Source organism: Stegostoma tigrinum, chromosome 5 (genome assembly GCF_030684315.1).
Source record: "Stegostoma tigrinum isolate sSteTig4 chromosome 5, sSteTig4.hap1, whole genome shotgun sequence".
NCBI lineage: Eukaryota > Metazoa > Chordata > Chondrichthyes > Orectolobiformes > Stegostomatidae > Stegostoma > Stegostoma tigrinum.
In genome coordinates this window covers 22591276-22617250 of record NC_081358.1, presented here as the reverse complement: position 1 = coordinate 22617250, position 25975 = coordinate 22591276, and positions in this window count along the sequence as shown.

Genomic DNA, 25975 nt, shown 5'->3' with positions numbered 1-25975 from the left:
CTTATTCCACTTGCACCCCTGAGTAAACCGGAAGTGCACTGTTTGGTGATGAAACTTATAATTTGGGTCCACTTCTGTCATTTTGGTCATTATAGATGGTTCTTATTGTGCTTCATTGTAGAACATAGGTTTAGTTATTGTACCGTATTTGTGCTTTTTTGGCCTGTTTTCACATGTTATCTGTATATAAATCTGACAAGTCTAATAGTATGCTGCTAATTTATCATCAAAGGTGGCATGAAAATGTTGCGGGCATATTGAGTTCCTTCAGGTTGTGGTTAATTGTTGAATTATTGTCTTCAAAAAAACCTTTAGACTGTAACACCAAATAAATGTAATCTGAATATTGTACTCAACAGGTTAGGGCTGACAGGTGAAAGCATGAAATGTCTTCCTTTAGTATTAAAGTGGAAAAAAAGCACTCCGAAGTAAACTGATTTGTTGAACTTTTCACCGCATCTAAGTTGTGCATTCAGTCAGATAAACTTGGCTTCTTGTCCAAATTCGTGACTGGTTCAATGCCTAGAACATTAATTTTATAACAAACTTTGTAAGATAGAAACTGACTCTTAAATATTAACACATTTATCCACTCTAGGGCAGCACGGTGGCTCAGTGGTTAGCACTGCAGCCTCACAGCACCAGGGACCCAGGTTCGATTCCAGCCTCGGGCAACTGTCTGTGTGGAGTTTGCACGTTCTCCCCGTGTCTGCGTGGGTTTTCTCCGGGTGCTCCGGTATCCTCCCACAGTCCAAAGATGTGCAGGCTAGGTGGATCGGCCATGCTAAATTGCCCGCAGTGTTCAGGGGTGTGTGGGTTATAGGGCGTTGGGTCTGGGTGGGAAAAATCAAGGGGCAGTGTGGACTTGTTGGGCCAAAGGGCCTGTTTCCACACTGTAGGGAATCTAGTCTAATCTACGTGCCCATTTACTTTTCAATTCATTAGGAACAGAACCTTAACCATATTAGCAGCAACCAACATTAACACTATGTTTACTTATTTCGCAAAAATTTCAATTCTGTTTGCAGCATTGCTTGTTTTCTAATAATGTAACAGTTTAAAAGAGCAGAATCAAAATAATTCATGGACATCAAAGTAAAAGTGAATAAAACTCCAAGACAATCCTCACTGTAGGTCATCAGGAGACATTTGAACTTCTACTAAAACACTAACAAACCGGCATTTTTAGATTTATATTAAACTCATTTCCAGCTTAAAAGTTCTGTCAGTACATTTCAGATTTTATTTAACTTTAATTAATATTTAAGTAATCAGTAAAAGTTTTTCTCAAAGTGAGATATTAATGACATTTAAAACAGTTGAAGGTATGCTGAATAATGTATGCACATATAAAAAGGTATAAACACAAGACCAGAACAGTGTGAGGTGTTTAAAGAGGAACAGGGGAGAGCGCAAGCCCAACATTGTCTCTTTAGCGTGAAATGTAGGAGCAACATGCCCAGAGAACATTGGATATATAGGAATATTCAGAGCTGGATAGAAAACTAAAAGAGAAGTTTTTAACGGGTACAAAGTGAGAAAATCAGTGGAGGCCCTAGTGGAGCCTGAAATATACAGGGGGAATCTTAAGAGAGCAATTATGAAAGCAAAGAGGGGTCATGAAAAGTTACTGGTGGCCAGGATTAGGGAGAATCCTATGATATTCTCCAAGTATGTCAAGGTCAGGAGTGTAACTAGAACAAGAATAGGACCCACTAGGGACCAACCTATGCTTGGAGTCAAAGGAGTGACAAGTGGATTTAAATAAATACTTCAAATCTGTTTTAGAAACATAGGTGTAGGAGGAGGCCATTCAGCCCCTTGAGCCTGTTCCACCATTTAGTGAGATCATGGCTGATCTGTGGCCTAACTCCATATACTCACTACTGGCCCATATCCCTTATTACCATTGCTTAACAAAAAATTGTCTACCTCTTACTTAAATTAGAAGCTGATCCAAAACCCACTGCTGTTTGTGGAAACAAGTTCCAAATATCTACCACTCTTTGTGTGTAGAACTACTTCCTAACATCTCCCCATCGAGTCTGCTCTACCATTCAATCAAAGCGAATATGTTTCTTGTGCCCATTCTCTTTGCCTTCTCCTCCTAACCTTTGATCCCCTTACTAATGACTTGGTCTTTCAGCCTTCTGTGGGAGTGAGTTCCACAGATTCATCTGGCTGAAGAAATTCTTCCTCATCTCAGTTTTAAAGGTCACTTCACTTTGCTGTGAGGCTCTACCCTTGGGTCCTAGTCTGCCCTGATTATAGAACCATCTTCTCATGTATGGTCTATCCAGTCATCTTAATATTCATTAAGATCCTCCCTCATCCTTCTCAAACCCATCAAGTACAGACACATATGACAAGCCCTTCATCCACAAGATCACTCTTGTAAACCTCCTTTGGACTGCCTCCAAGGCCAGCACATCCTTCCTTAGATACAGGGCCAAAAACCGCTCACAATATTCCAAATGCAGCCTGACCAGACCCTTACAGCATGACCACAGTGACATCTTGCTCTTCTTTTCTGCTCTCTCAAAATGAATGCTGACATTGCAGTTGCCTTCCAGACTGCCAACTGAGGCTGTGTGTTAACATTAACAGAATGCTCAAACAGAACTATTTGCAATGCTTGCGGGATCAAGTCATTTGCATTATAAGAGGAGTGATTTTACAGGGTAATCAGATAGATAATTAAAATGCAACTCAGATCAATGTTTCCAGTTACATTAAGGGCTCAAATTTGTGCATGTCATGCTTATATGTATACGTGTGTGAATATGCATGGTATATAATGTAAGAATTTATATATTCACATACATTAAAATTAAGGCCAGAAGAATGTAGATGTGCTCCGTGGGTCAATTGCCAACTGAAAACAAAATACAGGATAATGTTTTCAGAGGGGTAAAGGGTACAACATGGGTTGTTTTCTCACAATAGGAACAAGATTCCTCCCTAATATTGTTTTAGTATCTTTCTGTGTTGGCCAAGAGACAATGCAGCACCACCAGAGGGCAGTCCAAAATAAAATACTGCTGCGTTAGTTACACAGATTAATGTTTCCAAGTAAAAATACTGCACTATCTGTACAATACCAGTCAGACAGATAAATATCCAAACATTGAGCACATTATAAACCACAATCCAAGTATTGAACATAATGTAGTGTGTCATTGCACTGATGATAATGACTTTTATGCTTGGGAGTTACTGGGTATTTTTTTGACCTGAAGACATGTATTTGCGATTTTCATTTAGCTGTTGATTGTTGACAAATCAAATAATTTTAGCCATTGTTTATTTGATAGTTACTGATTTGTTGAATCAACGATGCAAATATTGTGGAATTGTGTGATACGAATGCAAGATTCATGACTCAATTGTGAAGAGTGAAGCCTGACTGCTGAAAAAATAATTCTGCCAACACCTCATGTGTCTGAAGGGTTCTACACAGATGCCCCCTTTTTTTGAGCTTGTTCCCATTGAAACGTTACCTGGATACCGCCAAAGGAGATACACTTGGAATATCCGGAAATGTTAGATTTTCAGTCATGAAAATGCCTGCTTAATAAACCTGTCACAAAATGTCTAAGTTGTGAAGCAAAGAGAATCGGGATTTGCAAGAAATCCAGCAGTTGCAACCTTTGGATAAGGTATATAGAAAAATAAAAGTCCAGGATTGAAATTTGGCAGTTTTTCAGATCTGAAGTTTCAAGACTTATTCCTGGTCTCAGAATGCCTGAGTTTTAGTGTGTTGCTTTGTCAGTTTGAAGGGACAACCTAACAGCATTTGTAAGTAAGTAAGTCTTCCATATCAAGCAGATGTTCACCTGCACATCTGCCAATGTGGTATATTGTATCCATTGTACCCGGTGTGGCTTTCTCTACATTGGGGAAACCAAGCGGAGGCTTGGGGACTGCTTTGCAGAACACCTCCGCTCGGTTCGCAACAAACAACTGCACCTCCCAGTCGCGAACCATTTTAACTCCCCCTCCCATTCCTCAGATGACATGTCCATCATGGGCCTCCTGCAGTGCCACAATGATGCCACCTGAAGGTTGCAGGAACAGCAACTCATATTCCACTTGGGAACCCTGCAGCCCAATGGTATCAATGTGGACTTCACAAGCTTCAAAATCTCCCCTTCCCCCACTGCATCCCAAACCCAGCGCAGTTCTTCCCCTCCCCCCACCCCATCCCAAAACCAGCCCAGCTCGTCCCCTCCCCCCATTGCAATCCAAAACCAGCCTGTCTCTGCGTCCCTAACCTGTTCTTCCTCTCACCCATCCCTTCCTCCCACCTCAAGCCGCACCTCCATTTCCTACCTACCACCTCATCCCGCCTCCTTGACCTGTCCGTCTTCCCTGGACTGACCTATCCCCTCCCTACCTCCTCACCTATACTCTCCTCTCTACCTATCTTCTTTTTTCTCCATCTTCGGTCCGCCTCCCCCTCTCTCCCTATTTATTCCAGTTCCCTCTGCCCATCCCCCTCTCTGATGACAGGTTCAGGCCCGAAACGTCAGCTTTTGTGCTCTTGAGATGCTGCTTGGCCTGCTGTGTTCATCCAGTCCCACACTTTGTTATCTAGCATTTGTAAGTAAGGTAGTTCATCCTTTGTGCACTTCCCCTTTCTTTCTCCCCTTACCTCCATGCCATTTCTAATAAGCCACATTAATCTTAAAATGAATTGCAACATATTAATATAAACACCTATTGCAACTGCATTATGTTGAATATTCCCGCAAATATCAAATAAGCACATTTACAATTCCACCAGTATATAAACTCCACAATAATACATAAAATTACTTTTAAAATGTAATTTATCTCTTAACATTTTGAATTGGACTCTTGAATAGCATGGCTTTTTTTTCTCAGTTAATTACAACACAGTACAATTGCAAATTGAGCACACTGTGAGCTCTGAACTGCAAACATCATAACATCAATGCACAGAATACACATTAAGCAGGGCAAGTAGTTTAGTCAGTATTTCAATCTGTGCTGCTTCCTAAACATATTCCTTAACTGAGTGATGTGTTTCAACTACTGCACCGCATTCAAACTATGTAGAGGACACATCTGTGTGTGGACGCCATAGTTTTAGAGACATGTGCGTAGAATTATAAATGTAATTTCAATTCAGAGTGGCTTAATTAAAATGGCTACATTTTCCAGAGCTTTATTTCTAGTTATATTGGAATAGTAAGTGGCACATTGCCACATCAGGCCCATGACAAAGCTTGGCAGTTTCAGACAATAAATCAATCAATAAATAGCAAGATCGTTTATCCAAGAAATGTCAGACAGCTTCAGCAACTAACTGATACATATGTCAGCAATTAGATATTACAATATATGTTTTATGCAAGTTGAAAAACATTATAAGAATAGGTATCTCTGGCTCTATTTTGCCTTTTACTTTTCAATCAGTAACAAACATTAAAACCGCTGTTAGCTAAAATGCTCTGTAAGCAAATTGTCTCAGCATCTCGATACATATGACCAGAATAGAAAATAAAGAGGCAAGTCATTATATTCTGCAAGAACATCATTGATTTTCTAATCAACTAATCAATTAATCTCTATATGAAGCAAAAGATAAGCTTTCTTATGAGCTACCATTTTTGTTACAGCCTTGAAATGAATGTTTTCTGAAGATTGATCTTTTGATATTGATGAAGAATTAAATGGATAATCCGTAAAAGAATTTTTAATAAAAATATTCTACTTTGAATTTATTGGATGCATACCTTTTGTATCTTTCTGCTGACATGACATCTATCTTAACTTTCCCCTTCCCCCATTTCTCCTCACAGATTTGCTGTGGCTGAAAAGATAAGCACACAACCTGCTCTCATATCTCTGCTAATGGTGCTCTTCAGACTGCTACTAAATGGAGTGTCCTAGCAGCCTAGCAACAGATATATCTCCATTTTGACCCCCTGCCTCTTTGGGGGAGGAGTTGAACATATCAAAGTGCCAGTTCATAGTAATAGAATTGGTGTTTTGAGCTCAGCAGATTGAGGTGGTGTTTCAAATTGCATTGCATTATTCTTATAAGGCTACATGTTACTTCTCCAGTCACCTTGCCACCAGTTTCCAGGCAATGATCGTAAACTTCATATGTTACCAAAGCCATTTGAAACTCATGAAGTGCCCTGCAGTCCAATTGATAAAGGAGGTTAAAGCAAATATATTGGAAAATGAAAGATATAATAATGATAGCAGAACAGATAAACAATTGATAATGGGTGAGATATGTGTGTCTATTTGGTTTGAACCTATTAAGGGCCTGTAATCCATCAGTTCCCAGTTTTATCAAAGGCTGAAATGTTAACTCAAACTTGCAGCTATATAATGCAGAAACTCCTTCATAAATTTAATATTAAACTAAATGCATCCATGCTGAATGTGATAGGTCAGACAGCAACTGACGGTCTGGATCTTCGAGCTCCCGAAGCAGCAGACAATTAGACATTCATTGTGACTGGGGAACACAATAGCTGTACAAGTTCTGGGGAGCTCAGGTAGATTGGAGGATGGAACTTGCAGTTTGCCTGAAATGGCTCCATGGGAGTGCAGTAGTGTGATCCTTGTGGGAGGTGCCAGTGCATGAGAGCGAGTTGTTTCCACTATACTCCCACTGTTATTTACACAGACTGATTCAGAGCTGTTTCAAGCAGGCTTAAAGCCAACTCCAAGAGCACAGGCTTTTAAAACAATGAAAATATCAGAGCAATCCCACACCTGCTGTGTTGTGGTTTGATACACATTTACCTTTCATGGGCCAGTTGGTGTTGATCACCACCTAACTCAACAGGATATGATGTAAAGCCCCATGACGTGTGAGGATGATTGGCATTTCCTTCATCACCTTCAAAATTCACTCCCTCTACCAGCAATGCTCAGGAGCAGCAGGGTGTACCATTTACAAGCTAAGCTGCGGAAATTCACCAATGCTTCCCTAATAGTACTTTTCAAATGTTCAATCTCTACCATCCGGAAGGATAAACACAGTGGATACTTGGAAACCCCACCACCTGCAGCTCAACAATACCAGCTCTCCCAAGGTTATAAATGGCTAAGTAGACAGTTTTGCCCACATCTCATGAACCAACTTTTTAAAAAGTAGTCTGAAGCAAGAATGGTAGAAGTAACTTGTATTATACTTAGCTGTCAGTGTGTGTTACATGCACATAATCTTATTTTTGAATGAAGAACCAACATTATTGTCTCACCAATCCTCGCTTGCACAAAATCCTTTCAATTTAGATCTAAAAGAAAAATATCTGGCACCCACAACATGCCCACTGTATCTGTTTCCCAACAACTTTCATTGTTTGTCCATCCCCTGAAAAGCGCAAAATCCCTGGATTTGCTCAAATCATCACCATCCCTCTATCTGCATCAATTTAAGACTGTGATGAGGAGGAATTCCTTCTCTTAGATGTTTGAGTGTGTTTGGAACCCCTTGCCATAGAGAGCTGTAGGGGTAGAGTGCATCTGTATATTTAAGATTGAGATTGATAGATTCTTGATCAATAGGGGAATTAAAGGTTACAAGGAAAGAACGGGAAAGTGCATGTGAGGAATGTCAGTCTAGCCATGAATGATGGTGCAGCCTTGAGGAGCCAGACAGCCTTCCCCTATTTCTATTTCTTACGGTTTTACACTCACCATGCCATCCTAACATCTTTACCCTGGCTCGGCTCAGCTCACAACACCTCCCACCTTGCTAGCTCTAGATGTGAGTTTGCTCGCTGAGCTGGGAGATTAGTTTTCAGACGTTTCGTCACCATTCTAGGTAACATCATCAGTGAGCCTCCGACGAAGCGCTGGTGTTATGTCCCGCTTTCTATTTATCTGGTTAGGTTTCCTTGGGTTGGTTACCATCCCCTGAAAAAGAACAGGAAATGACATCACCAGCGCTTCGTCGGAGGCTCACTGATGATGTTACCTAGAATGGTGACGAAACGTCTGAAAACTAATCTCCCAGCTCAGCGAGCAAACTCACATCCAGAATCTCAACCTGAGCTATAAATCTTCGCAAAACTCGCTAGTTGGTCAAGGTGTTGATGAGGTGACCAGAGCCCTGTCTACAGTGGTGTTGGGAGGAGGAGCAGGCAGATTGGGAGAAGTTGGAACATAGCCAGAGTTGGACAGGCTGAGAAGAGCTGGAGTGAAGATAGGCTGGGAGGGGAGTTGGTGGAGGGGCGTGGTGGGTGAAGGTTAGCGCAGATGGGTTGGTCATGTTTAGGCAAGTGAATAAAGCAAGAATGAGTATGGGTGTGGAGTGAGAGGTGGGGGTGAAGAGTCTGGATTGTGAGGTGGGAAGGGCAGAGTGTACAGTGTGAGGTGGGAGGAGGGGGCCAGAGAGTAGAGTGTGAGGTGGGGGCAGAGTATGGATTTAAGGTGGGGAGGGGCAGAGTGCAGAGCGTGAGATGGGAGGGGGCAGAGAATGGAGTGTGAGGTGGGGGAGCAGAGAGCAAAGGGTGAGTTGGCAGGAGGGGTCAAAATGTGGAGTGTGAGGTGGGAGGAGAGGGAAGAGTGTGGAGTGTGAGGTGCGGGTGGATGGCAGTGTGGAGTGTGAGGTGAGGTGGATGGCAGTGTGAAGTGTGAGGTGCAGGGGGACGGTGGCAGTGTAGAGTGTGAGTTGTGGGAGGAGAGTGACAGCGTAGGGTGTGAGGTGCGGGTGGATGGCAGTGTAGAGTGTGAGGTGTGGGGGGCGAATGGCAGTGTAGAGTGTGAGTTGTGGGAGGAGAGTGGCAATGTAGGGTATGAGTTGTGGGAGGAGAGTGGCAGTGTAGGGTGTGAGGTGTGGGGGGCGAATGGCAGTGTAGGGTGTGAGTTGTGGGAGGAGAGTGGCAGTGTAGGGTGTGAGGTGTGGGGGGCGAATGGCAGTGTAGAGTGTGAGGTGTGGGAGGAGAGTGGCAGTGTAGAGTGTGAGGTGTGGGAGGAGAGTAGCAGTGTAGGGTGTGAGTTGTGGGAGGAGAGTGGCAGTGTAGGGTGTGAGGTGTGGGAGGAGAGTGGCAGTGTAGAGTGTGAGGTGTGGGAGGAGAGTAGCAGTGTAGGGTGTGAGGTGTGGGAGGAGAGTAGCAGTGTAGGGTGTGAGGTGTGGGGGGGGCGAATGGCAGTGTAGAGTGTGAGTTGTGGGAGCAGAGTGGCAGTGTAGGATGTGAGGTGTGGGGGGCGAATGGCAGTGTAGAGTGTGAGTTGTGGGAGGAGAGTAGCAGTGTAGAGTGTGAGGTGTGGGGGGACGAATGGTAGTGTAGAGTGTGAGTTGTGGGAGGAGAGTGGCAATGTAGGGTGTGAGTTGTGGGAGGAGAGTGGCAGTGTAGGGTATGAGTTGTGGGAGGAGAGTGGCAGTGTAGGGTGTGAGGTGTGGGGGGCGAATGGCAGTGTAGGGTGTGAGTTGTGGGAGGAGAGTAGCAGTGTAGAGTGTGAGGTGTCGGGGGCGAATGGCAGTGTAGAGTGTGAGTTGTGGGAGGAGAGTGGCAATGTAGGGTGTGAGTTGTGAGAGGAGAGTGGCAGTGTAGAGTGTGAGTTGTGGGAGGAGAGTAGCAGTGTAGAGTGTGAGGTGTGGGGGGCGAATGGCAGTGTAGAGTGTGAGTTGTGGGAGCAGAGTGGCAGTATAGAGTGTGAGGTGCAGGTGGATGGCAGTGTAGAGTGCGAGGTGCGGGGGGTTGATGGCAGTGTGGAATGTGAGGTGCAGGCAGAGGATGGCAGTGTAGAATGTGAGGATCGGGGGGAGGATGGCAGTGTGGATTGTGAGATGAGGGGATCGCAGTATAGAGTGTGAGGTGGGGGGATGTTGGCAGTGTAGAGTGTGAGGTGCAGGGTTTGGGTGACAGTGTAGAGTGTGAGGTACAGGGTTTATGGGTTACAATGTAGAGTGTGAGATGGGGGGATGTTGGCAGTGTAGAGTATGTGGTTTGGGACGATGGCAGTGTTGAGTATGAGATGCAGGGGGAGTGTGAGTAGGTGGGGAGGGGCAGAATGTAGAGTGTGACATGGAGGGAGGATCTAAAATTAAAAGTTGAATTAAGGAAACATTGAAAGCACCCTGTAATCAACTGAGAACACCAGTGAGCATTTGAAGTAGTTGAAATTACTTGTAATTACTTAAAATAACAAGAGTTGGTGTTGTTAAAAATAAAAATAAATAAAAATAAAAATAAACATATTTTTAAAAATCCCTCGCCCTAACAGTAGATCTATTTTGACCTCATGAAGTCTGTCTTCCTGCCATGGTGTTAAATGCAGCTTGGCTTTACTACTGAGTGCTTTGCCACTGAGCCTCAAGGATCTCTTTGCTGAATGCTTTGTCGTCCAACAATGTAGAAGAGGAGATAATGGGAACTGCAGATGCTGGAGATTCCAAGATAATAAAATGTGAGGCTGGATGAACACAGCAGGCCAAGCAGCATCTCAGGAGCACAAAAGCTGCGATAGGGTTTGTGCTCCTGCTGCTGCTTGGCCTGCTGTGTTCATCCAGCCTCACATTTTATTATAATGTAGAAGAGGAGTGTTTTTTTTAATCATAGCCAGCAGCATACACTTCCAACTACACCTCTAATCAACAGTTCAGTCCTGTGCAGCCCTGTGTAGATTGCATGATAACTGAGCAGGACTTAAAGCACTGCAGGACACAAACTGTTGAATTTTGCATGAGTCAGAGTTTATGGAAAACAGAAGTCTGAAAAAACAGCTTTTGGAGAAACCAAATCTGGTAATGAATAAGAGATAATAGGAACTGCAGATGCTGGAGAATCCGAGGTAACAAAGGGTAGAGCTGGATGAACACAGCAGGCCAAGCAGCATCTCAGGAGCATAAAAACTGACGTTTCGGGCCTAGACCCTTCATCAGATGAAGGGTCTCTCTGATGAAGGGTCTAGGCCTGAAACATCAGCTTTTGTGCCCCTGAGATGCTGCTTGGCCTGCTGTGTTCATCCTGTTGAAGCTATAATGACTTTGCACATGACTGTGATAAACTATCCAGCTCATTCTTGTTTTAGCTGTCCACAGCCTTTGGCACAATTGATCACACCATTTTCCCATAATACCGTGTTCTCGCAACATACCTCCTCCGTTGCCAAGCTGGGTAATAAAGCGCTTGTAAGGTTCCATTCTTACCTATTCAGTTGTGTATGGAAAGTGCAGCACCATGATCACACAGTTCCCGGACTGTTCCCATTTCTCATTCGCATTCTGCCTCTCAACAGCACCATATGAATACCAAACGTCAGCTTCTACCTGCAAGCTGATAACAATGCTAATCAACCCTACCATCACCTCTATCAATCTGTTCACAGCTTATACTTGGTCTGTTTCCAGCACCTGCACTCCTTACTGTCTCCTTGTCACAAGGCTTATCAGATATAACCTGAATTAGATCAATAATGGGAAAACTGAAGTCTTTGGTTCTGATCGCAAATTCTATTCCAAAGCTATTGACTCCAAACCACAACCTGGTCATTGTCAAAGGCTAGACCAGGCTGCTTGCAACTTTGACATCTTTTTGGATTGGGAGCTGAACTTCCAACTTTATATCTTTCTGTCACAACGATGATGTTCTTCTGTTCCTGTAACATTGCCTGTCTGCACATCTGCTGTTGCAATTCTTACCTATTCCTTTATTACCTCTAAACTTAACGATATAAAACAATGCAATGTTTTTTTTCTGGCTGACTTCTCCCATTGCACTTCCACTAACACAAGTTCATCAAAAACTCTGCAATTTCCAATTCATCTGATTCGTGCTCTACCTCATGCTTGCTAATCTATGTTGACTGGGAGTCTGGAGCATCTTAACAAAACCTGAAAAGAACTGCGGATGCTGGAAATCAGAAACACAAACAGAAATAGCTGGAAAGACTCAGCAGGTCTAGCAGTTTCTGTGGAGAGAAATCAGAGTTAATGTTCAGGGCCAATTACCCCTCAGCTCTGAGGTAGGATCACTGAACCTGAACAAGGAACTCTGATTTTTTTCCACAGATGCTGTCAGATCTGCTGAGCCTTTCTAGCAATTTCTGCTTTCACTTCTGGAATCCCTTATCTCATCTTGTTTTCACACACCTTCCTCAACTCTCTTTATCTCTGCAAACCTCCTCCAGTGTTATAAGTTTCCAAAGTCTTGTCACATTCTAGTTTTGGTCACAACTTCTGGCCTCTATGTTCCTCCAGATCCACACTGTATTATCAGATGCTGCCTGGCTTGCTGTGTTCCTCCAGCTCCACACTGTGTTATCTCTGACTCCAGCAACAGCAGTTCTTACAATCTGTAATTTTGACCATTTCCCTTTCCTGATTCCATTTACTTTGGTGCTGCCTAGACTCCACATACTGGAGCTGCCTCCCTAGACCAGAATGGAAGAGATAGTACCGAAATTGGATGGGATAAAGCAAATAAAGAAGAGATACTTGAAAGCTTCCAATGTTCAAAAAGCCATCTGGTATGGATGGCTTGTGTCTGAAGTTTGCTGAGGAACATAAGAGAAGAAATAATGGAGACGGTAGACATAATCTTCTAATGTTTTACATGTTTGTTCAAGAAAGTGATGAAACAATAAGATCAGACAGCCTAACATCTGTTGCAGGGAATCTTACAGAAACAATAATATAGAGTAACACAATTTAGAAAAGTCCTCTTGACTGATACATGAGAGGGAGGGGTTATTTTCAGAAAAAAATGTTGAACAATCTATATCACTGTCTGTTAGAGTTTAAAGAAACGAGAAGTGATCTGACTGGGACATTTAAGATCTTGAGGGGGCATTAACAGGGTGACTGCTGAAATGATCTTTCCCCCTCTGAGAAGAGACCTGAACTAGAGAACACAGTTTTAAACTCAGTGATCTCCCATTTAAAACTGGGATGAGAAGGATTTTATTTCCAGAGGGTCATGTGTCTTTGGCCATTTCTGCCCCAGTGGAGGCAGGGTCATTGAATTCTGTTAAGGCAGAGATAAATAGTATTTTGATTAAAGGTTATGTGGAGTAGGCAGGATATAGAACTGAAGCCACAATCTGATCACCCATAATCGTATTGATTGGCAATACTGGTTCAATTGTCTCTGAAATGAGGATGTTGGGGGCTGAACTGAAGCAAATTGATGAGGGGAATTTGGGAGCCAGGCTTGGAGCTGGAATTTGTATGTTTGTATGAAAGCCAGTAGAGATTCCTTAAAGACAAATCACGTTAGATTAATGTAATTAGATGTGTTATGATGTGATGAATGTGATTGACGATTGTGCAGTTGATGTTGTGCATAGAGGCTTTTGAAAAATGTTTGATCAGGTATCCTATAGTAGACCTCAGTAAAATGGAAAGTTATCTAAATACAAAAATGACTGAGGAAAAGAGAGCAAATAGTGATGGTAAACATTTATATTTTCAGATTGAACAAGGTGTGGTGAGATACGCCCATTAGTGCCGTTGGTATTTTCAATTTATGAGTTGTTGAACTGGAGAACAATGGGAGAAATTTTGATAATTTCCAGATGAGAGCAAACTCAGAACTGTAATAAATAGTGTTACACTAACAGCCAATTTAAGATAATCGGTCAAACTTATAATGTGACATAACGTAGTGTGGAGCTGGATGAACGCAGCAGGCCTAGTAGCACCTTAGGAGCACAAAAGCTGACGTTTCGGGCCTAGACCCTTCATCAGAAAAGGGAAATGGGGAAAGGCTTCTGAAATAAATAGGCAGAGAGGGGGAGGCGGATCGAAGATGGATAGAGGAGAAGATAAGTGGAGAGGACAAGAGGGTTGCTATGGGAGAGAGATCCCCTGAGGTTTGTCCGGAGGGAGGAGGGTAACCTCTTCAGGTTAGGCATCCCTGGAAGAGGCTTCGCAGTGGTGTTAAAATTGTATCAGAGATAATGGGAACTGCAGATGCTGGAGAATCCGAGATAACAAAACAAGGCATAAGCTTAAGGCTTACGGCTGTTTTAAATTATTTTGAAAGCCCGTGCTTCCCTATTGCTTTCTCCATGACAGAGTTTCAGCTAATCAGAGTCAGCTTGTTAACCAATCACGACTCTTTTATCCCATATCGTAAATTGTTATAATCATTTGAAATTTGCATTCTTTCATTAGCCCCAATGAGTGCAAGATGAAAAGCTTCAACAACCAGCTTTATTCATAATATTCTATACCTGGTGTAGGCAAACAGGAAGCTGAAAGAACACAGCAGGCCAACGCAGCAAGTGTTCTTCCAGCCTCCTGTTTGTCTACCTTAGATTCCAGCATCTGCAGTAGTTTTTTGTCTCTGATCTATATCACTTGTCTCTCATAACTTTGACCAGTGTAGTCTCTGAGATGAGGAAAGTAGAAGCTGGACTGATGAGAATTGATTAGAGGGTTTTGGGACCAAAGCTTAGAGCTGGAAGACAACACTACGTTTAAAAACTTTAGAGAAGAAAGCAATCTAAGAAATATGGGGATGAATGGAAAGTAGGATTGGCATAAGAATGTTATATTTTAATGAATGAGATAGTGGCAGCAGCTTTCTTTCCCCAAAGGCAGAGACAGATGAAATTTCAACTCAACTGTTACATAGCCTATCAAATTTTCAACCCATTGAAATCTGCTTTTAGATCTGTTCCATCAGTTCATTGCTTAGACAGTAAAGTCGAAAATTGCCTTCATAGTGCCTGACAAGAAAGAGCCATTAACATCATTAGAACCATAAGTTCCTAAACAATGTAGCTAAGTGATCATGAGTTGATCAGTAGAGTGGTCAAGAAAGCAGAATGATTTATATTTTATCTGAATAATTCCTGGATGACCCCCGGTAGGCACTGTAATGTTGTCTCTTTTTATTTCAGAGTGCAGTGAAATATATTAGAAGATAATTCAATATGAACTGGGATGCACCAGACAGGTTTCGTTGTCATATGAAATGATATCAGATGATCTATGATATTCTATGACCTTATGAAGATCACCCTTACTTGTTTTGAATTAATTTTAACTGAGTTACCATCACAGTCATTAAATATTTTACTTGACAAATTCACTGATGCCATTCAAAAGAAAAATAAAGTAAGTTGTATTTCAAGTATTTTTTACATGTATGTCTGAGAAAGCAGTTATAAGTCGATGTTGAAGTTGACAAGGCATTCTACACATTCAGCTGACAGATGGTGAATGGTTGTGATGTCATCAGGAATGAACCTATCATGACAGAAGATCAGTAAATGCCTGATGGTTTGAATGAGTGACCACTGTCACAGTTGGAGTTCCACTTGTAGGAGCATTACAGCAATCTTTGTGTGGTCTTTCTGTTCAAGTAATTTTTTTCAGCTTAAAACCCTACAAAGTAATGCTGTCAAGAAGATGGCTAAAATCCAACTGCTGGCCTTGCGAACCAGGCAGTAATAACCTGGTGGAAAGTGGATTCTCTCAGTCTATTTAAATAACCATGGTGATAGAAGACCCAGCCAGATCTTAACAAATGCAGCATAAAGTCAAGAACAATGGGTGCCCATCTGTGACTGGCTCCATTTCCCAGATTTTAGTTGTATAGTCTGGTCAAGATAAACCAAAGCAGATGTAAGGCTTAATTTATGAAGATCACATGATGCACAAATGTTTTTAACGTAAGAGAATGGAGCTGATTATGCATCAGATATTGATTGTGTAAGGGAGCAAGGAGCAATGTCACATTGGACTCTGAAGGGAAAAAGACAGCCGCTTTTGAAAATAAATTGAGCCTGGAGAACTGAATGGTATAAGCAGCGAGAGAAGGAGAAAGAGACAATTTTTGAGCTTAGGTTGGCTGTGAATGATCAGGATGATATTGCATATCCCATAAATTATAGTTTATGTAGCCTCTGTCCCATGCAAATATTCTGTCCTGCAACTGGCCCTTTGAAGTGTGTCAGGGGAACCGTGATGTTAATATGGAAACAATTAGAACAGAACTGCAACGACATCCAGTATTCTTCCCAGAAGTGTAATTATTCAAATGAGAACATCACTTGTCAATATTAGATCTGTTTCAGACAGCTACGATGCACCCGTCAAACATAATGGAACATTATCCTTGCAAGTAGGATGAAGACCATGAGGAAAGCAAGACTTTAACAGAGAAAAGAGGTCATATGAATGGATCAAGAGGTGCTGTTCGGACAGCATAAGCATTGACATTTAATGTTTCAAGCAATATCATATTTCATCCATAGACTAATAAGTTGTCTATTATTTAAGTATATCTTTGATTTAAAACAGGAGGCTGTAGTGAAATTTAATATAGAGCACGTAGTAATTATTAAGCGAGCATTAAATAATGAAAGTGAGCTACAGTATATAATCGAACAGTGATGCATTTAATTAGACTGTCCTGATTCTAAGTATAGTTTGATTTGTGACGTAACAACACATCCAACATGATACTCCTCCCTCTTCCTTTGTTCAGACAGGCTGAAAGTGGAAAGCTGAATTACATGAATGGCATGATTGTACCCCCTAGTGCCAGTCCAACCTCTCGCTGGGCACATACAAAAATGGATAAGAGTGTATGGGTGAGGGAGAAGTTGGAACAAGCAAAGAAACTACAAAGAAACCATGCCTAATGCCTTCTCCAGTACAGGCATTAGCTATGGCCTCCACTCACTCTGGAGATGCTCAAGGTCATTCTTCAAGGTTATCTGAAGTGTCCTCAATGAAAGCTCAGCATTATTCCATGGGCTTCAGATTGGTATGACAGGTCGGCACAACATTGAGGGCCGAAGGGCTTGTACTGTGCTGTAATGTTCTATGTTCTATGTTCTCTAAGCCGTAGTTACCAGGGAAACACTTCAAAACATTAACTTTGATTTCTTGTCACAGGTGCTGCCAGACCTGCTGAGCTTTTCCAGCAACTTCTATTTTTGTTCATGTTAAATGCTGCAGTCATCAGCTTAACAATCTTAACATAGAGGGAGTAATAATTACTTCATAGATTTGAGAGAACTGAAAATCATTCTCATCATGCACAGGACAGAAATACATCAATTCTAACATATTGTAATATTTATGTATATTACCTTTGCACTTAATATTGTGCATTAACAGTTTCTAGTCACAAAAGGCCCAGAAATTGTGGGTAAAAGAATGGTGAGCTCACAATGTCTGACATTATTATTTCATTTTAAAAATCCAGCACTTTGTGAAAAGAAGAGATGCCGGGTGGATTGGCATTGAATGCGAGAGCACAGGAGTTATGCTGAATGTTCATATAGTTCTAGTTAAGCCCCTATTTGGGATCGTATCCAGTTATTTTCAATCACACTGTAGAAGATATGACAGATGATGATATCCTTAGATAAGATAATCAAAGATAGAGCACAGAATGCAACATGTTGAGCAAGAGTTCCAGGGGCATTGGAAGGAAGAACCTTTCTAAGACAACAAGTGCATGGCCTTGGGTTGGGGTTAGGGAGAGTTGGAAGCAAAGGCAATCAATGATTGAGGGAAGTAAACCCACACGTGCTTGGGGATAGAGCAGGCAAATCATAGCCTCCTTCTATGCCATAAAAATTCTGTGATTCTATGTGTATGACTTGAAGGAGCTTGTGTTCCAATGCGCCTGCTGTCCCTGTCCTTCTGAATGGTGGAGGCCATGGGTTTAAACATCTCATTTTAAAGGGGTGAATTTGAAACAACATTAAGACTTGTGTTAATTCATAGTTTGCATTGAAAGCCCCTGTTCACCAGCCATTATTTTAATTAGAGCTAGTGAATAAATTTATTGAATTAGTTGATTAATTTGGCTAGTTGGCACAAGAGAAGAGGCACATTCTGTCAACTACAAGAGTGGGGTTGCCAAGAATCGAATACACTTATGCTTTTCCACAGTCAAAAAATATATTTAAAATTTGCCTGCTCCACTAATAATTGTATTGCTTATTCCAACATGACTTATGGTGCAGTGAGGGGCCTTGGCCTACGTGTACAGTTCCCCTGTGATAATATAATGAGATTCCCCTGCAGTGATATTGTAAATGCTGAATTCTCTCCACAGCATATTGTTGATTGATTGAATCCATTCCCATTCATCATCATACACTAGCGTGTCTTCTGCACAAACTGCAAAAGCTGCCTCTGGCCAGTAATTTTGAAGCAAAAAAAAAGGATACTGGTATAAAAAACCTGAAATATCAGTGGGTGTGCAGTGACAGGACCGTAGAGTGTGGTAAACACATAGTGAAAATCATTATTCATGTTACTTGTGAACTGGAAAACACAGACAGTGATGCATAATTTTATTTGATTTCATCTTGAACTATTGACATTATTAGTGACTTAGGTTCAAATCAGAAAACCACAGCAGTGTCCTCATTGCAAAGAAACATTTTATGTCCCTTAAATAGGAAATCATGTCTTAATCCAGGTACTGCATGTGAACGTTTGCTTGGAAGTGGATCACAACAAAAACAGAAGCAATGAGCAAGGTAAACAGCAACACAGAAATTATTGTCAGTGATTCCTTGGTCCTCCGCAGGATGCACTGTTGGAGTCCCAGGAACTGGGATGCCTCCAAAATCACTTGAATTAATGGGAACTTATATTGTGATTCTTATCAGTCTCAGTCCAAAACTCTGAAGAGGAAGAGCTTGGATGCAGCATTGAGATCTTGAAAACAATGAGAGACGGTTAGGAAATAAAAGGGAGAAGAGACCTTGTTTTGCCATTAATTCCTATATTTATTTAATAATGATCTAAGTTCATTATTACCATTGAACAACCTTCCTGACCCTGAAAAACAAAATTCATCCCTGTGAAGTGCTAGCTTCTCCCCCCAATGATAGATCCTTTGGTTTTTAAATATAATGGCCCACATCTTCTGAGGTGAATTTAACCATTGCTGGAAGGTAGAGTAGAGTTATGCATCAGGATTGTGTGAAAGTCCCGATAGTGCTGACTTCACAGAATCACCCAGGAAGAAGTTGAAGCTGCAGAAGGGCAATTACCCAGCATTTGAAACCCTCCAAAATTTTTCCAACTCCAAGTTAGAGACTGTGGAAGCATCAAACTCATTTCCCTGAATTTAACCAAGGAAATGAGATGGATCTAATCTGCTTTAACTCCTGGCTACCTACAAAACTGACAGTACCCCAGCCCCTGACCTTACTCCACTGATACTCCTGACTATCTTCCTGACCCCCACAGACATATAACATCCTCATTTCTCAAACTGAACCTCCTGACTTGACACTTGAAACAGCCCAACTCCCCGTGAACACTTGAAACCCCAGTCATAATTTAATCCATGACCCCTTCATGGATTGACCACCTGAGATGCCCCATGGGTAGCTGGTACCACCAACCCCCAACTGAGGTCTGACTTCCAATTACCCATAATCCCCAAGTGGGCACCTGATTCCACCTCCTGCGCCCAAAACTCAATCCTGACCAGACTCCTGAATTATCCTCAACACAGTACAAATACATGAAATTCCCCCTACTCAAATTCTCATGGATACCTGAGCACTCCCTGGCACAGCCCCAAATCCATCATTATTCCCCAATCGCACCCACACTTCCCAGGTGATCAGGACTCTGTTAAGTCCCATATACATGACAAGTCTCTGTACTTCACAATAAGTGATATGTTGCACAGGCAGGGGAACATCAGTCATGGTGCCAAATGTCTTCAGTAGAATGGACTGTAACATGGAGGAAGCCTTAGAAGTTCGGTCTACTCAGCTTTGACACATAAATGTTTGCTGCCTCCATTGTTGGTGGTCACAGATAGTGGTCACTATCTACCCAAAAGGGCCCACCAGCTCCCACATCATGCAGTTGCAACACATTGCCTGGAAGACCCCATTGTGGTCATAATGACCATTACCTGAGGCAAGTGTTGGTTAGTTGAGGAATTCTGGCTCAGAGTCGTTGAGCTGAAATTTGACCTTTGAACATTGCAATACGTCAGGGAGGGGGAGAGTTACCGGGATACTGTGTTTCAGGAGGCAGTCACATTCATTCGATTAACCTCAAATTTGATCAGGGATAGGAAGGTGTGACTATGAGCGAAGCAAGTAGAGGGATCCAGGTTGTGATAGGGGAGCCTCAGCCCCCGAGCTGGTCTAGCAGGTTTGAGAACCTTGCTCCAAGTGTGAATGAGGATGGAATTTGAGCAAATTAACTATGGTACGAGAAACCATTCAAGAAGGGAGAGAAATTCGGCCAAATGGCCTATTTCCATCTTGCATCTGGGTTCAGGATATTTCATCTGGACTTCAGAGAAATTTGGAGTGGGAGGGGTAAGATCCAGCTATGATCCACACGGGTACCCAATGATGCAGGTTAAAAGAGGAAAGAGGGAACATGAGCAGTTAAATTAAAAAGCAGAAACAAAAACGTAACGATCTCTGGATTACCACCTCAGCCGAGAGCAAATTGGCACAGGATCAAGGGATAACAAAGTGTGAAATTGGATGAACACAGCAGGCCAAACAGCATCTGACGCTTCGGGCCTAGACTCTTCATCAGAGAGGGGGATGGGGAGAGGGTTCTGATATAAATAGGGAGAGAGGGGGAGGCGGACCGAAGATAGATAGCGGAGAAGATAGGTGGAGAGGAGAGTATAGGTGGAGAGGTGGGGAGGGGATAGGTCAGTCCAGGGAGGATGGACAGGTCAAGGAGGCGGGATGAGGTTAGTAGGTAGGAAATGGAGGTGCGGCTTGAGGTGGGAGGAGGGAGTAGGTGAGAGGAAGAACAGGTTAGGGAGGCGGGGACGAGCTGGGCTGGTTTTGGGATGCAGTGGGGGGAGGGGACTAACTGGGCTGGTTTTGGGATGCAGTGGGGGAAGGGGAGATGTTGAAGATTGTGAAGTCCACATTGACAACATTGGGCTGCAGGGTTCCCAAGCGGAATATGAGTTGCTGTTCCTGCAACCCTCAGGTGGTATCATTATGGCACTGCAGGAGGCCCATGATGGACATGTCGTCTGAGGAATGGGAGGGGAAGTTAAAATGGTTCGCGATTGGGAGGTGCAGTTGTTTATTGCAAACCGAGCGGAGGTGTTCTGCAACGCTCACCTTCCTGGGCCTCTCTGTCTCCATCTCAGGCAACCAGCCAGAAACTGATGTCCATTTCAAGCCCATTGATTCCCACAACTACCTAGAATACACCACCTCCCACACACCCTCCTGCAAAAATTCCATCCCCTATTCCCAATTCATTCGCCTCTGCCGCATCTGCTCCAGGATGAGGCATTCCACTCCCACACATCCCAGATGTCCAAGTTCTTCAAGGACCGCAACTTTCCCCCCACAGTGGTCGAGAACGCCCTTGACCGTGTCTCCTGCATTTCCCGCAACACATCCCTCACACCCCGCACCCTCAATAACCGCCCAAAGAGGATCCCCCTCATTCTTACATACTACCCCACCAACCTCCGGATACAACGCATCATCGTCTGACACTTCCGCCATCTACAATCCGACCCCACCACCCAAGACATTTTTCCATCCCCACCCTTGTCTGCTTTCCGGAGAGACCACTCTCTCCGTGACTCCCTTGTTCGCTCCACACTGCCCTCCAACCCAACCATGCCCGGCAACTTCCCCTGCAACCACAGGAAGTGCTACACTTGCCCCCACACGTCCTCCCTCACCCCCATCCCAGGCCCCAAGATGACCTTCCATATCAAGCAGATGTTCACCTGCACATCTGCCAATGTGGTATACTGTATCCACTGAACCCAGTGTGGCTTCCTCTACATTGTGGAAACCAAGCGGAGGCTTGGGGACCACTTTACAGAACGCCTCCACTCGGTTCGTAATAAACAACTGCACCTCCCAGTCGGGAACCATTTCAACTACCCCTCCCATTCCTTAGACGACATGTCCGTCCTGAGCATCCTGCAGTGCCACAATGATGCCACTCGAAGGTTGCAGGAACAGCAACTCATATTCCGCTTGGGAACCCTGCAGCCCAAAGGTATCAATGTGGATTTCACCAGCTTCAAAATCTCCCCTTCCCCCACCGCATCCCAAAACCAGCCCAGCTCGTCCCTGCCTCCCTAACCTGTTCTTCCTCTCACCTATCCTCTCCTCCCACCTATCCCCTCCTCCTACCTCTAGCTGCACCTCCATTTCTTACCTACTAACCTCATCCCGCCTCCTTGACCTGTCCGTCCTCCCCAGACTGACCTATCCCCTCCCTACCTCTCCAACTGTGCTCTCCTCTCCACCCATCTTCTCCTCTATCCATCTTTGGTCCCCCTCCCCCTCTCTCCCTATTTATTTGAGAACCCTTGTCCCCATCCCCCTCTCTGATGAAGGGCCCAGGCCCGCAACATCTGCTTTTGTGCTCCTGAGATGCTACTTGGCCTGCTGTGTTCATCCAGCTTCACACTTTGTTACCTCGGATTCTACAGCATCTGCAGTTCCCAGTATCTCTGTCACAGGATCAATAAGATCAAACAGGTAAACATGTGGATCGAAGATTGGTGTAGGAGAAATGGGTTTGGATTCACGGGATATTGGTACAAGGACAAGGGGAAGGAGGGAGTTGTTCCGATGGAATGCGGCCCTACTTCATCTCAGTCAGTTGTTCTCCACCCTGCCCCAGACACAGCACCTCCTTTAGCTACTTCGAGACCCTTAACTGGAGACCTTTCTCTGCGAATCAATGCAACCATCATTTAAAGCTATATCATTTTCAGCTCAAAGGAGTAAGAACTCATCTCAGATTCTAAAAAGAAGTGGCAGTCTTCCATACAGCTGGGTATCCAAAATGACAATATTCTTGATAAAGGTAGAAATTAATTGGGAAACAGCACTTAATTCTAGCCAGTCTGGTTTTTAATAAATATGCAAATAGATAAATAGATGCAAATAGCCTTAATAATGCTGGCAATCAGGCAGGTTGACCCAGTCAGGGAATTTAATTGCTAAAATTTACCCCATCAGCCAGAATCTGAATTTTTGACTCATGCACAATTAATTTCCTCACCCACAATTCCATTTGTCTCCTCTGAGATTGGAAGTTTCCTCCTTGTATTTCTGCGGTACTATCTTTTGCTGGGATATGTTTGGAAAATAGCTGCATCTTATTTAAAGAGATGTAAATACAGGGAATAGTATAATTCATTGGGTGGCAGTATCAGGTTAGAACAGGTCGCCTTCAAGTTCAAATGGAACCCAAGAAGATTGATTGTTTCTAAATAATTTCTGCTGAAGGAATATGAAAAAGTGATTTGGAGGAATGATAGGTCAGAAAACCATCCCCACGGCAAGGACAGAATCAGAAGTGGGTGTTTGTGAGCTTAATTCTGTGACTTAATGTGGCAGCATCTCAAATGCCATGGTGAAATATTACACTATTTTTAATGAAGGAAGAAAAACTTAAAAAAAAAGTAATTCCCATTTCCCAAAGCATATTGCAGACCATCTAGATCAATTTTGAAATACACAGTACAAGTGCCATTCCAGCGATGGATTCATAAGGAAGTGGCGTGCGGACTAGGCTTCTAAAATGTTCAAGAGATCTAAGGGAAAATAAAAATAGAAAACTCTGAGAAGTTTCAGCAGATGAGGCAGTATCTGAAGAGAATTTTCACATCAGTTTGATCAGATCTGGAAGAACAGTTAGTAAGAAGAATGCAAGGACAGGAAAAGAGGGAGTGGGTGTTGTGGGGAGGGCGTGGGTGGAGAAAACAAAAGACAAGGCCAGTAAAAAGATGAACAGCAAAAACAATTACAAAAAACAAAAGCTATGTCATTGCCCTTGAGGCTGATGAAGTTGATACGGGTTGTAAGGCAAGATGAGGTGTAATGCTAACCTACTGAATGATTCCAGCATTTTCTGTTATCAGTTCAGCATTTCGGATTCTTTTAGGAGATATAAAGTGTCGGGTTAATTGCAACTCCTTGTTTCTTGCGAACTTGAAACTCCTGTATGGTGTCAGCACTTTTCCCCTAATGGGCTTGAAAGGCCTAATATTTTTATGAATAGACTTACTATCTAGCCTGATTAAACTCTGGGAGAAATAGAGTTTATTTAGATAGAAAGAACCCTGTAAAAGGCGAATTAAAAAGCAGACACAATACAGTAGCATGATTTTTACAATTGCAGTTCAGTAGCAGAACTGAGATGATTTTGTTAGTTTAAGTATAATGTCGTATCTGCTAGTACTATTGGGCACATTGTGAGACAAATTCAGGGATTAAATATAAGGAGAACACTTTACTTTTTGCAGTCAGGCCAAGGTCTCCTAATGGGTAGATGATTTTAAAATGCCTGCATTTTTAGTTTTGTTAGATTTCCACCTTAGCTAGGCTGATGTGATTCTTCATCAATGTGTTTCTGATCTGATGTTGATTTGTTGACCAAAAATCAATGGGGCACTGGCAGCTTTTGCTTTCTGGGACTTTGCAAAGCCTTTCCTACTGAACATTCCCAGGCTACAGACTGTCCAGGACCACAGGTTCCCAATTTGTATGAACACCTGACAATTCCCACCTGCCCAACCCCCTACCTGTTGCCAACACATTGGTGTTTTGGTCAACATTAATAAATTAATCAATGGATTACACATGCACAGCTTCAGATTATTAGTCACCTGACTTTGCTGAAGGTCAAAATTAAAACAATATGCAGGAAATTAATGAACCATATACTTCAACTTGAGCAGTGCGCCTGCATGTTCATTTTTGAGGCAATAGATCCATATCGTGTTAAGAATGATAAATGTCAAAACAAATTTCTATCCTTCAAAGTATGAGCAAACAAACATGGGTTATTGACAATCTATGCAATTTCTTTCCCGTTATAAAATGTTAACACTTATAAGTAGCTGTCAGAAGTATCTTGCGAAAAATACTGAAGGCTTCTATTGTATTTAATGATTGGCTGAGAATAGTCCCCACCCAACAAAATCCTTTTCAGTTTAAATGTTTTCCAAGCAATTTATCAAGAAGAGAAATGTGTTCTTAAAACCTCCTCACTAAAATATTACCAATGTAATTGTTCATAGCAGTATTTTAGAAATTTCCTGATGTGGCACGGTCTTGTTTCCAATAATGCATCATTTTAAGGAGATTAGGTTAATTTTCTACAAATCAATGATGAGCTTCAATATTTGCAATTTCACTTGCTGCAGATTTTTTCCCTACTGCTCCCAAGAGAAACCATAAAGAATATGGTTTAATAATATTCTGAAAGGCTGTTTCATTTCACTACAGCAATGCTACTTCTGAGAAATCTCAACAGAGCCAGAGGTTTCAATTGCTGTTGAGAGAAAAAGCATCCCTTAAATACATTTAATGTTGCTAGTCAAATAACCCTTCATTCATGGACTGCAGCAGGAATAGAACCTGAGTGTTGCTAATGCATTAATCATTGTGGTACATAAGAGAACTATTCTGTGAATGCTAATTGTATGCATAGAATTAATACCTACCGCTTCTCATAGACTGCAGATATTCAAGCCTATTGTTTTGAAGACAATAGATGAGGAGTTTTTAAAAATGAATCTATTTTATTCAGAAGCCTATTATGTTAAACACTTTTTGGCTTGTTTGTATTTATACCAATGCATTGGTAGCAATATTTTTATTTTCAGTTTTTTTATTTTAAACTAACTCATCATTTTCTTCACTTAGAGATAGTAGGAAGTGTAGATGTTGGAGAATCTGAGATAACAAGGTGTAGAGCTGGATGAACACAGCTGGCCAAATAGCATCAGAGGAGCAGGAAGGCTGACGTTTTGGGCCTAGACCCTTCTTCAGAAATGGAGGAGGGGAAGGGGGATCTGAAATAAATAGGGAGAGAGGGGGAGGTGGATAGAAGATGCACAGAGGAGAAGATAGGCAGAGAGGAGGCAGACTGGTCAAAGAGGCAGGGATGGACCCAGTGAAGGTGAGTGTAGGTGGGGAGGTAGGGAGGGGATAGGTCAGTCCAGTGAGGATGGACAGGTCAAGGGGGCGGGATGAGGTTAGTAGGTAGGAAATGGGGGTGGGG